Source organism: Herpailurus yagouaroundi, unplaced genomic scaffold, assembly GCF_014898765.1.
Source record: "Herpailurus yagouaroundi ecotype Mexico unplaced genomic scaffold, PumYag 189, whole genome shotgun sequence".
Classification (NCBI taxonomy): Eukaryota; Metazoa; Chordata; class Mammalia; order Carnivora; family Felidae; genus Herpailurus; species Herpailurus yagouaroundi.
Genome location: NW_024412420.1, coordinates 13,879,504 through 13,884,786, shown reverse-complemented (window position 1 = coordinate 13,884,786; position 5,283 = coordinate 13,879,504).

Below are 5,283 nucleotides of genomic sequence, written 5' to 3'. Positions count from 1 at the left end.
GAAAGAAAGAAAGAAAGAAAGAAAGAAAGAAAGAAAGAAAGAAAGAAAGAAAAAGAAAGGAAAGAAAAAGTTTTATAAATGTAGGGCATTTGAGTTGGGCCAGGAAGATTAAATAGGATTTGTATATTAGGGGCCAGAAAACATCCTGAATGAAGGCAAAAGAATCCACTCTCAAAATCACTCTCTGAAAATGTTCTTTTTGCTTTTGGTCACATGGGTACTAAAAAGAAAATTTTTTACCTAAATGTTTAAATCCATAAATGTTTGCTAAAAATAAAAAAGATAAACTTTAACCATGGAAGAAAATTTAACGTCATCAAGAAAAACAAAGCATAGAATTAAGTACTGGAACTCAGGTATGATAACTCCTTATTCATTGCTGCGAGAAAGCCTGGATGTAAAAGTCCCCACCAGTATCTGACATAACGGCAGATAGCATGAGACTTAATGGCCAATTAGATGAAATGACTGACCCATTTTATCAAACACTGGCATGAGTTAGGCAAAATCACTCAGATTTTTTATATCTTTTAAATGAGATTAAATTTCTGACCCAGGATGCGCCCGCACTCATGGTAAAATGGAAAAGTGTAGACAGTAGAAGAAATTATTGTGATGTGTCAAATAAAATCTTAAATAAAATTCATCACATAAACAGTAGCTGAAACTGTCTTAATTATCTGTTGATTGCCTACTGAAGACTAGAAACTCCTAGTGAATGAATGAATGAATGAAGATTTTACTGAATTTTTATAATATATTTCTAGAGCACTGTTCAGTTTTCCACAGAACTCTTTTAAGTCTGTCAGTAGATATCAGTGGAACAAAAAACCTGGTGAGGTGGCCAGGATGGGTATTTCTATATGCATCTACTAAAGGTTGAAACTGAGACCCAGGAGTTGTAGTATGTTTTACATTAAGTGTAGGAAGTACCAGGAGCAGGGACAGCTTTTTATACAATCTTAGACCAGTATTCTTTCTATTTCAATACACTGTCTCTTTTTGGTGGGTACAATGCTACTCTAATGTTAATAATATCTCAATAAAGCTGGAAAAGATTCTAATCTAGGAAATATATTTTGTTAAAGTGTTTAAATACAAAATCAGTGTAAACTGCAGAAATCTGTCCAACAGTTGGTGAGAATAGAGCTTTTATAAAATAAGGGTTGCTTCACTCTACAGAAAAACTTTGAACTCAGAAATTCCAGGACTGCACAGTTTGCTTTATTTGCATGACCTCCCAGGGCAGGGAGTCAGGGCAACTTTGTGAACCTCAAGGTAATCAGTCAGATGAAGACTATACTTTCCCTGTAAATCACCCAGAGCAAGTCAGAAAGCTTCTCTTTAGGCTGTATCCAAGAGGAAATATTTAACTAAAGTCAATAACTGCTCCTCCCCACCCTAGATCAATTTATTAGTTTAGATTTTAGTTTTAAAGAGTCCTCTGAAATCTCCCTCAAAGCTTAGTCATTTAAAATTTCACCCTTGTCTTCCTCTTGCCATATACAAAGACTGCTCCTATGTACACTTTGAATGATTTTCTTGTTTAATGACATGTCTCTCCTATCTTTACGTCTGGAGTACAAATTTTTCAACAAATGTCATTTTATCTGTATTTTAAAATGAGAAATTATAACTTCCTATTCTATTCTGTGACCAAAATTTGGTATAGTTTACTTTATTTTCAAGCTTATAAGGTTTAAAATTCCATAGCTACACTTGGTATAGACATTGTGTAAAGTTTCCATGAGAAAATATAGTTGTATATCTAATATTGGTGTTTTGGGAACAGTGATAAATTAACAGACATTTTTGAGTAACTGGTTATTGTGACCAATCATATTTTCAGAACTCTTAAGTCAGATGAATCCATCAAGTGTTGGGGCTGTGTTCTTTATTTTTATTTATTTATTTATTTATTTATTTATTTATTATTTTATTTTACTTTTTATTTTTTTTTCAACGTTTATTTATTTTTTTGGGACAGAGGGAGACAGAGCATGAACGGGGGAGGGGCAGAGAGAGAGCGAGACACAGAATCGGAAACAGGCTCCAGGCCCTGAGCCATCAGCCCAGAGCCTGACGCGGGGCTTGAACTCACGGACCGCGAGATCGTGACCTGGCTGAAGTTGGAGGCTTAACCGACTGCGCCACCCAGGCGCCCCTTATTTTACTTTTTAGAGAGAGGAGGAGGAGAGTGTGTGAGGCGGGAAGAGAGTCAGAGGGAGGGAGAGAGAGAATCTTAAGCAGGCTCCATGCTCAGTGTGTAGCCGATGTGGGGCTTGATCCCACAACCCTGGGATCATGACGTGAGCAGAAATCCAAAACCAGATGCTTGATCGACTGAGCCACCCAGGCATTCCAAGAGCTGTGTTTTCATATTTATATTATGAGCTCCTACCTAATATACAAGAATTAGGATTCCACAGATGTTTGTTGAATGAAGAACACTTTGATAGCAGGAAACAGCATTTTATTTTATTTATTGGAAGCAGCACTTTATTTTATTATTATTAAGTTTATTTATTTATTTTGAGAAAGAGAGAGCAAGCACACAGGGGAGGAGCAGAGAGAGGGAGAGAGAATCCCAAGGAGGTTCCACACTGTCGGCTTGCAGCCCTACAGGGGACTTAAGCCAAGGAACTGTGAGATCATGACCTGAGCTGATATCAAGTCAGATGCTTAACCAACTATGTCACCCAGTCTCCTTGGAAATAGCATTTTAAGTTTGCATTATCTTTGAATATTCTCACTTGGACAAAATACTCTCTGTACCTCATCAATTTTAAGTTGCTAGATTTACATTACAGAATATTTGGAACATACTTTTGTGCTAAAGAATATCCAGTGATTATCTGAAATTCAAATTTAACTGAGTGCTCTGTATATGCATATATTTTTTAAAAAATTAATGTTTATTTATTTTTGACAGAGAGAGACAGAGCATGAGTGGGGGAGGGGCAGAGAGAGAGGGAGACACAGAATCAAAGCAGGCTCCAGGCTCTGAGCTGTCAGCACAGAGCCTGACTTGGGGCTCGAACTCACAGACTGCGAGATCATGACCTGAGCTGAAGTTGGGCGCTCAACTGACTGAGCCACCCAGGCGCCCCTCTGTATATATATATTTTAATGTTTATTTATTTTTGAGAAAGACAGAGTGCAAGTGGGGGAGGGGCAGAGAGTGAGGGAGACACAGAATCCAAAGCAGGCTCCAGGCTCTGAGCTGTCAGCACAGAGCTCCACGTGGGGTTCAAACTTGCTAACCATAAGATCATGACCTGAGCCAAAGTTGGATGCTTAACTGAGCCACCCAGGCACCTCCCTGACTGTTCTGTATTTTATCTGGCAACCCTATTAATTTATCCCAACAATATGCACTGAGTCTCTGATGTGTGTCAGGGATTTGGCCAAGCAATGTCACTAGACAGTAGTGAAAGAAGTAGACCCAGTGCAGCCTTTGTGGCAATAACTATATAACAGGGAAGACAGACATTGAACCATTAATTAATTACAATTAATGAACAATTAATTTCAATGGTGAAAATGCTATTAAAGAGATGTTTGAAATAATGTAACAGTGGACCTGATCAAGTCAGGAGTTAGAAAAGGCTTCTCTAGCCTAGAGGAAGACAATTAAATTGACATCCAAGTAAGAGGGCCTTAGTGAGGTGAAGGGGTCAGGCAAAGGAAGGCCACTCCCAGCAGTTAAAAAGACCTGTTCAAGGATCTTGGAAGAGGAAAGAGTGGGGGAATTTTCTGCATGAGAAAAAAGGCCAGTAAGGCTGGGGATTGGCAAGGGAGAATTGGGTCTCGCATGGTTTTGTAGGCCCAATAAAACATTTGCCTACTGAGTCCAAGTACAGTGCTAGGTAGTGGGAATTAAGAAATGAGGGCCAGGGGCATCTGGGTGGCCTAGTTGGTTGAGTGTCAGACTTCGACTCAAGTCATGATCTCCCAGTTTGTGAGATGGAGCCCCACATCAGGCTTGCTGCTATCAGTGAGTGCAGAGCCCGCTTCAGATCCTCTGTCCCCCTTTCTCTCTACCCCTCCCCCGCTCGTTTTCTCTCTCTCTCTCTCTCTCTCTCTCTCTCTCACTTTCTCTCTCTCTCTCAAAAATAAAAAAGTAAAAAAAAAAAAAAGTACATCAAAATAAAAAAAAAAAGAAATGAGAGCCAAATCCAGCGCCAAGAAACTCACTATGTAATAACTCAAAGGAAAAGAGGATAAAGAGTAAGTAAGAAATGGAGTTTGAATTCTACTTTCAAAGAGCATGGTTATAGATACCTTTGTGGTAATAGACATGTTTTCAGACACTTCCCAAGATTTGTTTTTATTAAATTTAAGTGCTGTGCCTATAGTTATCTGCTGGAATGGCCTTGGAGGATGTTTGAATAGCATTTTTGAAATGTGGACAGTCTGAGACTGAAGAGCCAGCAGAAATCCACCATTAGTATCCTTGCAGCGAACTACGTAACCTCCAACTTTACAGCAGTTATTTTCAAAGATGTGTTTGCAAAAAGAACATTAAAAAAAAGCCATAACTATGTTAAGAATTTTCACCGAATGCATTATATTTTAGCCTAGTTCTTCAGTTCCAGTGGCCACAAACTTCTCAGCATTACTCCAAATTTCTCGTTGTGAGGATTTACTTATGGAAGAGATAGGACACACATTCTTTGTGTCGAGTACAAGCTAAACTGCCGGTTTTTACTGTGATTACAAAATAGGAACACTACCAATTGTGATACACCTTGGTGCCCTAAATATAATAGCATCCGATGTTCTGACCTCTACAAGTTTACTTTAATTCAAAATCTCCCAGATCTTCAAAAAAATTGGAATTGCGTGAGAAATATTTCTTAAATTTGAGAAAAAGTTAGGAAATGGGAATTAAGTGAATTGGACCGGCTTGGAACGTCATGTTACAAAGAGCCAATATAATTTTTATAGGATAATTTTTCCATCTAGTATCTCAAGAAAGCGTATTATCTTTAATAAAATGTTCGATACCAATATTCTTTGAAGAACCAGTCTTTCAGTAAAGAGATTCCGGGATTTTAATTTACGAACTTCTTTGCCATTTGCAAGCAGAGCCAACCGCCACCAAACAACAAACACCATACCTAGGAGCAATAACTCTTGAGACGACCGAGAACTAAGGGAAAGCTTGATTGGGTGATTCTCGCGAGAAGTACCACATTCACTATTTTTCGCGATATTTTCGTGCCCAACCCTTTTCCTCGTCTCGCAGGATCACGGTTAATCTCGCGATATTTGGGAAGT